This window comes from Canis lupus, chromosome 14, assembly GCF_011100685.1.
Source record: "Canis lupus familiaris isolate Mischka breed German Shepherd chromosome 14, alternate assembly UU_Cfam_GSD_1.0, whole genome shotgun sequence".
Lineage (NCBI taxonomy): Eukaryota > Metazoa > Chordata > Mammalia > Carnivora > Canidae > Canis > Canis lupus.
Genome location: NC_049235.1, coordinates 52,911,317 through 52,928,760, shown reverse-complemented (window position 1 = coordinate 52,928,760; position 17,444 = coordinate 52,911,317). Strand labels below are relative to the sequence as shown.

General features: G+C 33.8%; 1 long non-coding RNA gene and 1 other non-coding gene across 2 annotated transcripts in view; one reads left to right on the top strand and one right to left on the bottom strand.

The window, feature by feature from the left end:
* The first annotated feature begins 5,314 nt into the window (after positions 1 to 5,314).
* LOC102155421 overlaps positions 5,315 to 17,444 on the top strand; it is a 28,476-nt gene continuing 16,346 nt past the window's right edge. Inside the window, exons 1-2 of the long non-coding RNA XR_005369741.1 lie at positions 5,315 to 5,445; positions 11,141 to 11,272. This is a non-coding gene — a long non-coding RNA (uncharacterized LOC102155421). The remainder of the gene's footprint in view (positions 5,446 to 11,140; positions 11,273 to 17,444) is intronic.
* Positions 16,136 to 16,242, bottom strand: LOC119876991. The gene has a single exon (XR_005369849.1). It is a non-coding gene; the product is annotated as a U6 spliceosomal RNA (small nuclear RNA).

The window sequence follows — 17,444 nt, the reverse complement described above, 5'->3', positions numbered from 1 at the left end:
GACAGAGGTAAGATATGCATGCTAAATCTCGGCAGAGAAACCACATAACAAGTTTGTCACTAATAGGTGGAATCTAAAAAATCTGGATTCAGACTGACGGTTATGAGAAGCTGAGGGTAAGGGAATTAGAGAGATCCTGAAGGGTACAAACTTGCAACTGAAAGGTGAATTAAGTTTGGAGATATAATGCGAGGCACAGTGATTATAGTCAACAATACTGTATATATTAATATACTTTTAAGTATATTAATATACTTTGAGAGACTAGATCTTAAATGTTCTCACCACAATTAGCTAACACTATGGTGATAGCTAATTATATTACAATATATAAATGTATCAAATCATGTTATAAACCTTAAACTTACACAAAGTTATATGTCAATTATATGTTGATTTAAAAAATGTCCAATGTAGCAGAGAGAATTGGCAGATTTCAGATTATAAAACACCATCTAATTTGACAGAGGCTGATCTCTGGGGACTTGTGAGAGCAATGACAGGACAGTGATGGAGGCAATCAATCATACTGTGGTAAGGAGCAAAGGAAATGTGAGATAATAGAGGCAAAGGACGGATATGGAGGGCCCATTAAGATGGTTGGTAGAAAAGAAAAACAAGTAGTTGCCTTCGTAGCTTGAGATACAGACAAAATTAGAAATATATTTTTGAAGTTTGCCAAAAAGTCTTGAGCAGTTTTTAAAACTGAAATCTTTTTTTAAAAAGTAAATTTAAGGTGTAAGAATATGATGAGAAAGTCTCAGAGAACTGTGGAGATTGGTAACAAGAACCCAATAGATGAAGTCAAAACAGAATAAAAATAGGAGAAATTCCTGACCTCAGACAAGATATAAAAATGTAAATAAGTTTGTAGGATCAGCCTCTTATTCTTTGGAATGATTCATCAGTAATAAAAAATGCCTACAATGTTGAATTTATTTAACTCTTTCATTTATGCTTTTAGTAACTAAATTTTACCTAGGACATACTCAGTTTAAACTCAGTAAAAATATTAATAGATTTGAAATTTTATAATGCTGTCATAAGGTTAGTCTTCCAAGATAAATAATCTTCTTGGAATCTGTTGTCATTTTTATCTCAACAGTTCAAGGCTCTTATATTATTTTACCAACTATCTCTTATATATAGCATTTTTTCCCTACTAATATAATAAGACTTTAAAAATAGAGGAAAAATAGCTTCATTTCCATGAAAATTGCAAAACCAATTTCCTCTTTACTTATGATCATTAAAATTTTTCACTCTATTTCTTAAATTAATATTTCTCCTAATAAAAATAGAGACTGTGAGCAAGACTTTATTATACAGTGTAAATATCAGGAAAACAACCTAAGGCTGAACTCTGTTCACTGCTATGTAAATTTATTCAGCTTTGGATAATTAGCAGATGGTTTTTCTACATTCAGTGTTTATTATTCTGTAATCTTTGCTAAAATGAGTAAGTATTTTATATGCTAGCCCATCTAGAAATATAACCAAAACGTAAAAGTTCACTCAATTTATAGTCTAATTAAAATTCCTTATTAACACTTTATCATTTTTAAAAGAAAATGAGCATTTTGAAATATAAATAGTTTAAGATTAGCATGTTTTTCCAATCTGTTTTTGCACATGTTTGTTTCATAGGTAACATACGTTTTCTATAATCATCAACAGATTATAGAAAATATTTCTAAAGTTCCAATTTACTGGGCAATTTTTACTTATTAACTCCTCTACTCCTCACAACAACCCTCTGAGGGAGAACCTGTTACTATCTTCATTTTTTAGATGAAAAAGTAAGAAAAGAGGTTAAGTAATTTTCCCAAAGTCATAAGCTACTGGATGACAGAGGAAGGATCCAAACCCAGACTGTGTAGCTCCCAAATCTGGCACTGTGAATACTGTACTATTTTGTTTTTACTGGTTTTGACTATGAGTTAAATACTTGCCTTGGGTTATTCTCAAGTGACATCAAAAACAATTTATTAAAAATATACATTCAAATAACTAAACAATCTTGTCTACATAATTTCAAAAAGGATGTTTGAATGGAGTGAAATTATTGCTTATACTGAAATTGTGTAGACAAGACCTTTCCTAGGCACAAATAGACACTCACTGGAGGAAAGCTTCTCATTTCTGTAAGCAACTATTCAGAGATTTGAATTCATATTCCTGCAAAGGTTGCATTAACTCCTTCAAGACCTAAGTATTATTATTTAATATGTGAATATATTGGAGAAGTAATTCACCTTATCTCTCTTTAGGAATATTTGAAAAAAAATCCAATATTTAATTTAATGTGTATCTATACCATATTAATCTCTTTCTGAGAAGTTGGTGAAATTCTCAAATACTATCAACTTTCAATAGCAGATTTTTTTCATGTACCCAAAGAAAGATCCCAGCTCATTACTGTCCTGGTAACCATGGACCCCAAACCATGGGGGTCTATTCATGAATAGAAAGGCATCTGTGTTGTATTCCTTGACTAGCCAGGATAGAGCTAAGCTCTTTTTAAAAGGTAGCCCTCTTGTACATATGGTTGGAGGGACAAGAACAACCAATTTTTTTAGTTCTCCAGCCAAACAGACTTAACCTGAGCCTCCATTAGTCTTGCATGTATGCTTTATTATTCAATTTTCCAAGAGCTCTGAACAAAACCATTTCCTTGTAATCTTTACTCTGACTTTTTAAGAAACATAGAAAGAGCTGTGATGTGTCAGAAGCTCTAAACCGTTTGACTGAATTTCCCAGGCTTTTTCTCCTTTACCGGTTATACTCTAACATTAACAGCAGTATTGTAACTTCAACTAATACTATCTAATATAGACAAAAATATTATTTTAATCCATGAACTTCCTATAGTAATTTTCTCTTCCTTTGGGAGAAAACATAATTTTCATCAAAGGGAAAACCTCTATATGCTCCTTCTGTTTGCAGAGAGGAGTCAGAAAAAGAGAATGGTGAGATTCAGGGCTAAAAGGCCATTGTTTAATAAAGCATTTCACTAACTTTTTAGATATAAAAGAGAAGTCCAAAACTGATCTTGGAGACTAAGTCAGAGGACTTTGAGTTACTCTGATGATAATTAATGAGGCTAGAGGCAAAGCTAGCAAAAATGACTAAAACACTTCTTTTGAGAACAGAAATGCCTTGTATTCAGTTACAAGTCCCCCACCCTATGGTTTAAAAGTATTTTCATTGCTCCAAAACACCAAGGTTTACTCTATATAATCTGAAAACTTGATCTAGTGAGAATGTGAGAATGTGTGTATTTGATTTACGAAAAGGCATGGAGATCTTGCTGGGCATGTCATGAAACAGAAAAAGGAAAGCATATGTGAGATTTCAAAGTGATCCAGAAAGAGACCAATTCACCAGTAAAGAAGAGCTTGCAACCCAAGATGTCTAGGAAAAATGTTTACAGTACCTTGGGATTCGGCTACATTTCCTTTGGATTTTAGGGGCCAGGTTCCCCTGGCAATCATCTGAGTAAGCTCTTAAAGCTTAGTGTCTGTAGCATTACTGTTTCACTGGCTACAAATCTGAACTATACAAATACCTATGTACCCAATATCAGGATGACAAGAAGATATTTTACTTATATTCATCAAATCTGATTATGTTCTTAAAAGAAAATGCATTAATATTATGAATAAAAAATTAAGTCATGCTAAATTTATTTTTAAATTTGTCCCTCTAGCTTCTAATATCATTTTTCTTTTTCATATAGAGTTTTAGAAATCAGAAACAAATGATCAATGCCAAATTATATAATTTTAGTGATTATAATTATTTTAGACAAATTAAACATGCTCACTTTCAAGCTTTGTCTTAATTCAATTTATGAACCTTTAATTGAAAAATAAACTGAGGGATCTATATCAATAATCCCATACTCTAGTTTTATATTCCTTCTTTTCTTTTCAGAAATATTAACTCCCTATCATGTGTCTGGAACATTATAGACCAATGGAAAATAGATTCAGAATGGGGCATAACTGTATTTAATCAAGGGAAGGCTTACCTCCTCAGACCATTTAACCTAACTAACTCAAGCAAAGTGGACACCACATCCTCTACATATCAATCTTATGTTGTTTTCACTGCACTTACATTATCCTCTATTTCTATAAAAATCTCTCTCAAAAGAGTAGATCAAGTATCTGAAATTCTATCTTTTCCCTCCTTTGTTCAAAAATTATAATGAAGAACTCTAACTGGTGCATTTATATCTAGTCTTTTAGAATGAGTGCCCCTTTAATGGCATTGCCTTCATAGGGATGGGATGGAGTGTTCAAATTTGGTTCAAATCACTGAAGTATTTTAGTTTATTTCTTTCTAGTATCATTTCAAAACTGAACAGTGACAAGAGAATATTCACTCCACATTTCATAGGAAAGATATATATATATATATATATATATATATATATATATATATATGGACTATATTCCTTCTAGACAAAGGACAAAAGCAAAACTCATTAATCCTGTTCTGTGGAACAGTTACTAGAAGTACTACAATGAATTGCCATAGTGGCAGAGAAATATTCAAGATTTTTTGAACATACTGATTCCAAGATATAGCCGAATCATCTCTAAAACATTATTTAGGATATTTTCAGAGAACTAGATGTGTTTTCTTGTTCATATTATTACCTGAGGCAAGTGCTTTCTTAGTGGTCAATCTGGAGAATATAGTTCTGCCATGTAAGTGGGATGATCATCTTCACAGGTCTCTAAAAAGCAACTTCTTACAAATCCCCAATCACATACATTTTATCTCCATAAGGAAATTACATATCCAGTACAAATGCCCTTTGCCTCTAGTCATTGTTAAAAGAAGTGACAAACCATTCTCCTTCTGATTTATATGGCCTGGGAGAAATCATAATTATGTTTCTTCTCTAGTTTAACTCATCAAGATTGATTTAAGTAAAAGTGTCTTTGCTGAAACTGATGGCTACAATGATCTCACTGAAAGAAAAAAATTACAGTAATAGTGATGATAATTTAAAAGAGAAATTTCTCTCTTAGATTTAGTGTTTTTAGCCTTTATAAACACACATTTTAAAATGACCATTGTGACAGACAAAATAATGGCCCACAAAGATGTCTACTTACTAATCCCTGGAACCTGTGGCTATGTGACCTGACATGGCAAAAGCAACTTTGCAAATGTAATTAAAGACCTTGATATGAGGGGATTATCCTGGATTATCTCAATCACAAAGGTTCTTATAAGAGGGAGGCAGAAGGATATGTCACAGAGGATGAGACAATAGAATCAGAGCTTAGAGTAATGTGAGTCCATGCCAACAAATGCAGGCAGCAAGGACACAGATTCTCCCTTAGAGCCTCTGGAAGAAACATAGTTCTGCCAATCCACTTCAGAATACTGACCTCCAGAAATATAAGACTATAAGTGGGTGCTCCTGTAAGCCATTAAATTTACAGTAATTTGTTACAGCAGCCAAAAGAAACTTATACAACCATATCCAACATTTTAAAATAAAAGAATGAATTCTGCTGTTACATTTCTAGGAAAATATTATAGTTTAATATTTGTGACAAAATACCTAGAGGTATCATCTAGATAAATAAATTGGTTTTATCTAACTTAATTTAATAAATGCTCAGACCATCTGTGTCAATCATTTAATAAAAGTTCAATCTGTACCATAAATAAAAGTGCAATCCATTTTAAAGAAGAAATAGAAGACTAAGATATTTTCCAGCCTTTAAAAAGTAAACTTTCCAATGGCCTATTCCCCTCTCCCCCTCTAATAGTAATAAAAGTTTTTCCTTTAAAATTAGGATAAAATTTCTTGCTCCATTGGGGAAAAATAAAAGCATCTATATATTACCACTTACTTCTTTAGAATAAGTGTAAAAGCATTTCATGAGCAGAGTAAATGCATAAATATGTCTTGACAAAAGAAACCGAGATCGGTAGTCCTTCAAAGAAACCTGCATTCATTTTGGTGGCAGTAAAATATTGCGTACCCTCTCAAAAGCTGAGATCACAATGTCTGAAATATGTATGTGAAAGCCCTTTGAACATGCATCGCATGAAAGGGATCACAGACACAAGAACAGACAGCATTCAATTCTGAAGTGCTCTGAGCTTTGTCAATGAAAAAGAGATTTAAAAATTTTTAATGTATAGGGACATTTTTCAGAGCAGCAATGCAAAATGTTAGAATGCTGATGCATTTGAACAAAGATGAGATAATTCATTGTCATTGGTAAGTGAAATAAAAAGTACTGTATGAAGAGAAGCAAATGTGTTCCTCAAAGTGAGTAATAACTCTAAAACTGCATAGATAAATTAGTAATCATGACCAGAACTAACTGCAGGGACTGGATAGAAAACTGGTAATATTTTAAAGTCCTGCTGCCTTTTTCTGATTGGTGTTTTTCCCCCTATTTTAGGTACATAAATATACTCAAGTTTTATAATGTCACTGTCATTTCTTTTGTAGTAGACTTACTATTATCCTACAAAGAAATGCCCTTATGTTTCTGCAAGACAATAACCTCTCTTAACTAAAGGAAAAGTTGATCTTTAAAATCCTTTCTGGGATTGCTATTCTAAGGAACCAGTTAAGCAAAGAACATCTCAATTGAACTACATTGCCCTGGTGAAAAAAATACAGTTTGGGAGTGGGAGTTCAAAACAGGCTTAGCATGTTCTTTTTCAAGTACTTACCGTGGAAAATAATCCTTTCTTTGTCCCTAGTCCTTACTAGAAGTAAATATAGAGATAATATAAATAAATAGATAAGTATAGAGATAACAAAGACATTTAGGGACACCTGGGTGGCTCAAGTGGTTGAGCATCTGCCTTTGGCTCAGGGTGACCCCGTAGTCCCGGAATTGAGTCCCACATCGTGCTCCCTGTGGGGAGCCTACTTCTCCCTCTGCCTATGTCTCTGCCTCTCTCTCTGTGTCTCTCGTGAATAAATAAATTTAAAAAAAGTTTTAATGATATTTAGAATAAATGTGGTATTTACATGGAAACCAATTTCAGAGAGAAGGAGGAAAAAATCCGAAATCTTAAATCAGAATATTACCATTAGATCAACTGTTTGCAACCCTGACAAAATTATAAATCAATTACTTGGCATTCTCTCAATTTACCCCTGATGAGCATATGCATATAAAATACTGGAGAGTCAACCAAGCTACCAAAGATAATTGTTCACAAAGTATTTTTACTGCATTATTTCAACTGATTCTCATAACCACCTTCATAAACATATATTACTAAAGCTAAATAAACTGAATAAGAACCCAAAAGACCTAATTCAAAGTCACATATCCAGTAACTGTAATGATCTAGAGGGAAATCCATCCATATATTTGGACTCCAGGACCAGTTTTCAAGTTTCAATTATTTATCCATTGTACTAGTAGGTTGTTTTAACATAACTTGTGCTGCCAAATTGAAATGCCAAAAATAACCACCTGATTCTAAATTACAGAATATTGTGAGGAAAATTAAACAAAAAGCATGAAAATGTATTAAATATTGCAGTGCTTAACAGAGTAGCCCAACTGTTAGATGGATTCAAGGTCATCAGAAGCAGAAAATTAGATTGAATAATAATGACAGGTTGCTTTTTCACAGGTGACCTGAGAACAATGCTATATTCTGATATCATAAATAGTTCTGCAGTATAGTAGCCATAAGCCTCATCCATGACATTGATAATGACATTGGAAAGTGATAAACAAAAAAGTTTATTTTATGGAAGGACATATTCTATTAAGTTGGCTTTATGCTCTGTTATTAATATTTCATCGGAAGGTAGGATGGATCAATTGTGGAAAATTTTGCCGTGAGCCAATGCCAAACCCGCCAGGTAATGTTTAGTGATCAGGGAGCTACACAGAGGGAATAGAAACTATGACTGGGGTGGAAGCAGAACTAGAACCTTTAAAAATACAGTTCCTTAATCTATTTTGTCTCTATTCATTGTCAGGATCAATAAAAATGAATGTCACAATCAGTTTGACTCAACTAGTTTTAAAATAAACACTCAATTCTAAAAATACTTACAGAAGAAGTCTGCCAGCTATAAAGGAGAGAAAGAGAAAGGAATTAAAAGGATCATTTGATAGAAAAGCATTGCAATAATTATCACAATGCATATCATTATCTTTTTTCATTACTAATCACTGTTCATTTTGGCTGGTTCACTTAACTGGCTATTTTCAATCACTACATTTTTTCAAATTTAATTTAACTAAATGTAGTGATGTCAATTATAAGCAGTGAATCAGGGAGAAACTAATGATTATAGATAATGCAATTGTCCTGGTTAGTTGCTCTAGGAGAATGTGCTAAAGCTTTATGAAGAGGAAAGCACAAAGTCAAAAGGCAGTGAACATGAGTACAGTAATATCATGTCTTCTTTCAAGTCTCATGTTTTAACACTGATTAAGTACCCAGAATATACTAGGTGGTCGGACTTTCACCGTTTTTACCAGTAAGGGTATTAAATAAGGGCCATAAAGTTCTAAGTTACAGATAGCTATGATCCTCAGCTTTCGTTTCTAAAAGTAAAAGTAGTTATAAATGTCTGTTGGCTATGGTATTATGCTAATCATCATTAGCATTAGGGCATAGTTACCATTAACATAAGGGTATTACATTAGTTAAAATTCATGTAAGATAATACCAATTAATAAAGGAGTCTGGTATAGTATTAAGCTGAATATTTCCAGTCAAAAAAAGAATTCAGGCACTAATCTTAGTCACCATAAGGATTTTCTATTCTTCTACTTCTGTAACTTGCATCAAATCTGAGTGCAATCATTGGATAAAAGGGGGAATCCCTGTTTCCTGGCATTCCCCTAACATTTTGCCAAAGCTAGAAATGAAATTGGCTAAGAGTCCTCTGAAAGTTAGGTTCATGCATATATGTTGGCCCCAGTAAAGGCCCCTTAGTTTAGGTCATTAATGTTATGTAGTTTATATACACAGCTGCAGCTCTGATGATATATCAGCAGGGCATGCTCTCAGAATTGATTTTCTAGTAGAGGCAATAGATTTGTATTAACCCCGACTATTTTCTCTCCCAAGCAAGACAGCTGACCAGGGTTGGAAATGCAAATTGTGATTCATATCAAGCCAGCAAATATGTTTTGACTCAACTGCCAACTGAAATGTCTCAATATTCAAGCCCGGTTGGAAAACGCTCCGTAACTGATAATCATTGTCTATCAGGAGCTCAGGAGGGGACAGTAATTGCAAATGCACAGCACAACTTATTTATCATTCCTACCTAGAACCTAAATTGTTAAGCTAATCTTATTTTTATATTGTTTCAATCATTTGAACCTACTAGTAATTCATGAAATAACCAACTACTGACAAAATGGATCTCTGAAAACACTGAAAAACAAACCAGAGTATTTTTGAGATGTTGATTTAACATTCCCTCCCAACACAACCTCTAAGACCTCTTATAGATATAGAATCTTAATTTTTTTCTTAGAAATACCGGAGAACAGTTAAATTTGACCAAATTAAAAGAACAATCAAATTTAGTCCTAAACATAACAATACTAGCATCACTAAATAAATCTTTACATCTCTCTGTATGTGTGTTTCTTTGAAGTTCAAATTATCACAAGGAGCATACCTCACAAAGTATTATAATTCCATGCTAGATAATGATTTAGAATTCTTAGGGGTAAAAAGCTATCAGTACTATTACTATGCCTTTGCCTTTAAAAAGTATACAACTTGAAATGGAGAAATATGTCTGCTATATAAGGATAGTTTTCCAAATAAAAAATTATTTCTGTGCTAAAATATAGCTAACAAAAATAATTTTACATGCCTATTTTAATTTAAATTTGGGAAAGGGAATAGAAAATGGTGTTTCATTTAAAAATAAGTGAGACTATTGGGGATTTAAAGCTTTCTCTCCCTCCTTACTTTGTTGCAATCCATATAAGGAGTTGCTCTGTGTTTTATTTTTTTAATGATTCATTTTTTTCAGCCTCCACAGCCCCATAAAGTTGCTCAAGGCAAACAAGATGTTTGTATATCCAAACAAATCTCATTCTCAGATTTCACCTCAAGGCTATCATATTTAAAATCTGCAATAAGAAGACCTAAAGAATTTGCTAGTACCACAGTTCATTTACATGAATAATTACATCAAAAATAAAACCTAAAATTTTGTCTCATGTCTCCGAAGACAAGAAAGCAATAAAAGCACATTACTTAAGTAAAAAATATGCAAATAATGCTAATTGCATTAGGGTTCCTTTTTTCTTCATTTTCTATTTCTTAATGTGGCTATATTGTACTTACAATGAAAATATTATGTCATTGTTTCTAAAAATGAGTCTTAAAAATCTGTTACTTGATATGGCTTTACTCTTTTTAAATCATGCTCTCAAGAAGATAAGCTAGCCCTAGCCTGTTACTCCCAAACTGAGGCATCTAAAACACTTTAAAAGAATTTGAAGGAGGAGGAGAACATGTCAAAACTCAGCTGATAAATCAGAAATGTCCATTAGAAGTGGCAAAATTAGTCCCTTCTTAAGGACCATTCATCTTACAATTTTTTACTAAATATATCTTATAATTTCATAACAAGAAAGTTACATCTTAAAGTTGAATCATGACAACTTTTTTCTTTGTGTCAATCCTATGATGAATTAACATAAAATGAATTTTCCAAGAATTTGTTTAGGTATATATTTTTTCAGCTCTCTGGTGGTATACACACATCCCAAGCAATATGGCAAACTTCCCAGTTTGGGTATTTTTGAAATTGGCTTCTGGAAATTGATGATTTCCTAAATGATGTCAGCTATGATGAGCTTTAATAAAAGGCCTGGGGACGCCTGGGTGGCTCAGTGGCTGAGCGTCTGTCTTTGGCTCACGTCATGATTCTAGGGTCCTGGGATCGAGTCCCACATCGGGCTCCCCCACAGGGAGCCTGCTTCTCCCTCGGCCTATGCTTCTGTGCCTCTCTCTGTGTCTTTCATGAATAAATAAATAAAATCTTTAAAAAAAAAAAAAGGAAAAGAAAAAGAAAATAGAAGCCTGGAGTTTATTTCCAATATCAAATCAGTACAAATAACTGAATAACTCCTGTGATTAGATATTTCCCAGGTGCTGAGGACATAAAGAAGTATGAGACACAGATCCTGTTCCACTTGCTGTCCATTTGGGAGTTGTGTCAGTTAGACTGTTTTCATTTGCGAGAATCAGAAAATTCAAAATGGCATAAAAGGTAAGATAATTTATTGATTAATATCAATCGAGAGTAAAAAAAAAAATATCAATCGAGAGTATACAGATAAACCAACTTGAATTTTGATCAACTATTTAGGTTGACTTAATTCTCATGCTGCCTTTTCTCACAGTGGTAAAATGGGTAAAACAGCACAAGAAAGAAGTCTTCTACATTTTAACTATTAAAGTCCTATTTGGAACAAACCAAAATAATCACCGTGGCTATTAGAATGCCATGTACTAATCTACCTAGGCTTTAGTTACAGTCTATCCTTGAACCAATCAACAGGGTTATATCGACTGGCAAATATGAATCAGAGTCAGCCACTGAGGCTGGACATGAGTTAATATCATCCATATCCCATGGAATACCATACAAAGGCAGAAGGCTGAAATGTATACTAGGGAGGAAATTTCAAGTTTTATTAGAGTGGTCAATATGGTAATCATGAAAAGTAGTAACAAAAGAGGTCAATAGAGTAACGTCACAAAAATATTATGAGCAATTTTGTAGTGTAAGGTTTTACATATGTTTTGGGTTTATGAGTATTTGTTGAATTATCATGCACTGTATTGAATTTACAATTAATTGCTAAGGTAATAGTAAACAGGTGTTTTGTAATTCAGAAAGATAAAAGGATACCTGTGGGTTGTGGTTTTTCTGGAAAGGAACCTGGAAAAAAGGCCTCCAAGGGGTGAAGGGTGAAGATATTCTGGCTTGGGTAATTGAGAAATAAGGCATTGTGGTGGAAGAAAATGGCTCCAGCAAAGAGAAGTGTTAAACATAGAACATATTTTCTAGAATAGTCTAACCTTAAAAAACAAAATGCAGGACCTTGATCATGTCATATTTTTTAAAGTACCTATATACACTGACTGCTATTCTTAGAAGATGTTGCATTAACCATTAATTGAGACTTGTAGCTTTTGCTGCAACTTTAATTTCTTACCAAGAATGAATTAAATTTAAAAACTATACACAAACTATACATACACACACGCTTATGAAATTTTCTATTTTTACCATAGTTTAAAAAGAGATTTGGCAACATGGTCACATTGGCCATCCCATGTAACAATTTCAACCAGACAATGTAGAAAAATTACTGAATGTTATTTTATTTAAAATCTTCCACTCAAGAAAACCTGTGACTCTCTAGACCTATGCCTTCCATGAAGATTACACCACTTTTTATTTTTTCTGTTTTCCTAAAACAACTTGGCTACTAAAATTGTAAGATTGCTACCCAAAGTATTTTAAGTTGTAAAGTACACTCTAGGTAACATCATCTTAGAAAATGTTATCAAATTGAATGTATCTGTCTGAGTTTCTTTTTCCTATTTATTGTCATATAAAAAGGAAAAGCTAAAACCTAAAGCTGCTGATTTCCGACCTCATCAGGTTTTTGTGATATGTAGGGAGTTATGGTGTGATGTATTAAAAGAAGACAGAGGAGGAGGAGAAAGAATGGATGGGGAGGAGGAGAAAGAATGGATGGGGGAGGAGGAGGGGCATGAGGAGGAGCAGGAGGAAGAAGATGGTAACCATATTCGGGATGTAGAGAACACTCAACTCTTACATATCCCACTAACGAGCATGGATGGGAGTCTTTACTGCAGAAGCAGTTTTTCACTGGTTCGTAAAATAAAAGGAAAGAGACTGTAATTATTTAGGAAGGGACCAAAGCTTGAGCAAGTACTAAAGAAAGACAACAGAGTTACATCTGCAATTACCCATTAACCAAAGGAATCAAGTCCTACTGGTGTTCTTTCCATTCTAAGTGAAAATTTGAGAGGCACAGACTAACCATGATCATGCTTGAAGATAGTGAGCTAATTCATTCCTTTAAAATAATGGAACCCTTAGAGAATCACTGAACCAGTCTAACTAACAAATTGCTAAATCAATCTAGGAAATCTTATTCCAATTCTTCTTAGCTCTCAAAGAAAAAAAATAAGTCCTCTTTTCTTCTCTAATATTTTGGATCAAAGTAATATTTGGAACCCAGAAATGGACTCTCAACTCTATGGTTAACTAATCTTTGACAAAATAGGAAAGAATATCCAATGTCGCTTTAACAAATGGTGTTGGGAAAAGTAGGTATCAACATGTAAAAGAATGAAACTGGACCACTTTTTACATCATACAGAAAAATAAAGTAAAAATGGACTAAAGACTTAAATGTGAGATAGGAAACCATTAAATTCATAAAGGAGAACATAGGCAGTCACCTCTTTCACACAGCCATAGCAACTTCTTACTAGATATGTCTCCTCAGGCAAGGGGAACAAAAGCAAAAATAAACTATTAAGACGTCAATTATCTCATTTTAAACATCTTACAATACTTCAAATGTATTTTTGATATGCAAACATATAGTTATTAAAATAACACTACCAAATAAAATGTCCTCATAAATTTATTTTACATCACTGAAGTAGACAAAATTATACTTAGCAGTGTGCCTAGCTTCTGAGAGCTGACTGCTAAATTTTTTAAATTTTTGCATATTGGTAGACATCAGCAATGATGGAAGTATTTGTACCATAGAAACAGGCAAATCTACAAACCCAAGTTCCTCCTAGCCTAAGAGCCAGATGTTAAACATTTAGCAGCACATCACTATAGTAACATTCATGAGGAATATAAAAAGAAAGCCAATAATTTCAATATTATATAATTGTTTATAAACCGCATATGCTAAACAGAGTAAAAAACAAAAACAAAACCCACCAGTTATTCTCAATATCTTCCCAAGGTCGCATCGTAAGACTGAATCCAATTATTTTCGTATTGTCTAAAGCTTCCTCCCCACACATATGCAATATGGAAAATAGTTAATAGTTAAAGCTAAAAAGTTTGATTCTCAGATTTATTTTTTCAGAAATTGGCTAATGGGATTATTCCAGAATTTGAACCCACGTTTACCTATAATTTTTAAATTGAGTCACATAGCTATCTATGAAATATGAGCTTGGAAAAGAACACTGACCTTTCTGCCAGCATGCAGAGAATAAGTAAATATATATTTACATATAATAAATAAATATATACATATTTTTATTTTCTAAAACCATAAAATTCAAACTTGGCAGGTCTACAGATCTCAGTGAGTAAGGAAAATCAAGTCAATTCTTAGTAATACAGTTACGCATTTTTTAAAGAAACAAGGTTTTGAAACAAGAACATGATCATATAAAACTTTTCTGCTAAGTTTCAAGGGCAGTTGAGGAGATAAAGCTATTGCTGCTGAAGTAAACATTATATGTAACAACCCAATGTATAAAGAGCCAACTATCCATCTCACCGGGACTCAGGTCAAATAGAAGTGCAACAAATGAGAGAAACAGGGCTTCACTACTTTACTTCCATCCATTCTTCACAAACTCATACTAAAGGGTTCAGATCAAGCTACCAAGGTCAAGTCCAACAAAAATGCACCCGTTGTTATATTATCAGCTTTAGAAACTCTCTGGAAGATTAATTACCTCTAGAGCACACTAAATAAAAGTTAAATGCCTTGCTGCCCATGATTTCAAAGGTTCTTTTCCCTACATGAAGAACTTTAAAAACGGATTTTTAAAAAGCGTGGTGATGCGTTTAAATAGCCACACCTACACTGCATTCCTGACACTGGATGAAAAGGTCACCTTAATAGATATTGGTGTTCAAGAATAACTTCTTGTGAGACATATTTGGCACCCATTATCTCATTCCTTGGTACATCTTGCTAACAAAGAAATGTCCAGGTCTTTATAGCACATCTTTATAAAGATCATATAAATATAGGAGGAACCCAATCTACTAATAAGCTCATGAAAGAGTCTTCTTCAGTCACTGTATTTTTGATCTCTAACATCTCTTTTTGGTTCTTTCTCAGGATTTCCATCCTTCTGCTTACATCACCCATCTGTTCTTGCTTGATGTCTACGTTATCTCTTAGGGTCCTTAGCATATTAATCCTAGTTGTTTTAAACCTCAATCTGATCATTCCAATATTCCGGCCATGTCTGGGTTTAGTGCTTGCTCTGTGTCATCAAATTGTGTTGTCTTGCCTTTTAGTATGCTTTGTAATTTCTTCTCAAGAGCTGTATATGATATCCTGGGTAAAAGTAATGATTGTAAATAGTCCTTTAGTAATGTGGTGGTAAGTTGTGGAAGAAGGGAAGCATCTACCAGTCCTATAATTAGGTCTCGGTCTTTTAGTGAGCTTTTGCTCCTGCAATGTAAACTTCATACATGCTTCTAAATCCCCCTTCCCCACCTTAGGTAGGACAGGATGGCTAAAGAAAGTTAAAGTTAGATATTTCTCTTCTTTCACTTGGAATCTAGAGCTAATTGGAATGGATTACTTCCTTCCTGTCAAGTAAGTTAGTCTTTGATAAAACCCCAGCACAATAGATGCTAAGTGATTAGTTTCTCCTGAGGGCAGGCCTTCTTAAGAACAGGAGTGCTCTAATGTATTTCAAAATGGTTCCTTTTCCTCTTCCTCTGCTAGAAAAATAAGGGAATTTTTCTCCAATATTTACTGTGAGAACCTGGTCAAGCTCCTAGAAGCAATACTCACAATGGCACAGAGGTCCCCCATGACAGAGTCCAACTAGAGTTTGTTTTTTTTTTTTTTTTTATCACTTTTGTAATTTTTTTTTTAATTTTATTTATTTATGATAGTCACACAGAGAGAGAGAGAGAGAGGCAGAGACACAGGCAGAGGGAGAAGCAGGCTCCACGCACCGGAAGCCCGATGTGGGATTCGATCCCGGGTCTCCAGGATCGCGCCCTGGGCCAAAGGCAGGCGCTAAACCACTGCGCCACCCAGGGATCCCCCAACTAGAGTTTTTTTTTTTTTTTTTTTTTTTTTTAAATATGGAACGCTTCACGAATTTGCGTGTCATCCTTGCACAGGGGCCATGCTAATCTTCTCTGTATCGTTCCAATTTTAGTATATGTGCTGCCGAAGCGAGCACCCAACTAGAGTTTTTAACTCAGAATTGTCCACACTGAACCTCTAGCCATTTGTCAATTATAGTTCAGATTTCCTACCCTAATCCTTCCTACTGGCTAGTCTCTGCTCTGGGAAGCCATCCATGATCTCTGTATCATCTGTACATCTCTCCAATCTTGGGAGCACAATTACCAGGAACTGTGATTTGCTGTGTTCTCCACTCTCTTAAAGATCTAAGAGGAGTTGCTGATTTTTCAGACCCTTCAGCTTTCTACTTCTTATTCAGACACAGTGGCAACCTCTAAGCTCCCTACGTGCAGAACAAGAGTAACCCAATCTGAAGATGTTTCAATCCTTGTATGCATAACTGCACTGTATATAAAACAGAAAAACTGGAATCAGTTTAGTTATCCATTAGAGGTGAGTGGTTAGAGAAATTGTGGTCCGTTCATAAAATAGAAGACTTTACATAAGTTAAAATGAATGAACAAGAGCTATATGTATAATCATGTGTTAGCCTCAAAAATATTTTGAACCTAGCATGCAATTTACATAACATTTAAAACTTATATAAATTATCACAAACTATTTTTAGATAATAGTTTGTGCAATAAATTTATTTTTGAAAAATAACCTTGCACGAGACGAATGAATACTGAATTCTTGGTAGTTTTTCCTTCTAGGAAGTGAGGGAATTAGGATCAGAAAGAATTTCCAGAAGACATTAACTACAACTATAATATTTTATTTGGTTTAATGATATAAAACAAATGTTACAACATTAAAATTTCTTAAGCCTGTGATAGTGAAAATATTCTATATTGTTGTTTCTCATGTGAAATACTTTACCTTAAAAATGAATAAAGCTGTGTTATTTTGGAGGCTAATTATTCACTATTTCTACATACTATCATTTAGTCTTTTGGCCAAAAGAGACAGTGTAGCTTTATGATTTAGAGTCTGTACTCCACACTTACCTTGATGAACACCGAGTAATACATGGAACCACGAATCACTATCTGGTACACCTGCAACTAGAACACCGTATATTAGTTACACCGAATTAAAAATTTTAAAAATGGGCAGAGGGAGGATAAAAGAGAATCTGTACTCCAAACTAAAAATGCCAGAGTTCAAATCCCAGTTCTATACCTAAACATTTTTGTCATTAAGCTAGCCAACTAACATATCTGAGTTTCAGTCCACATGTGATTCTAGGAAAAT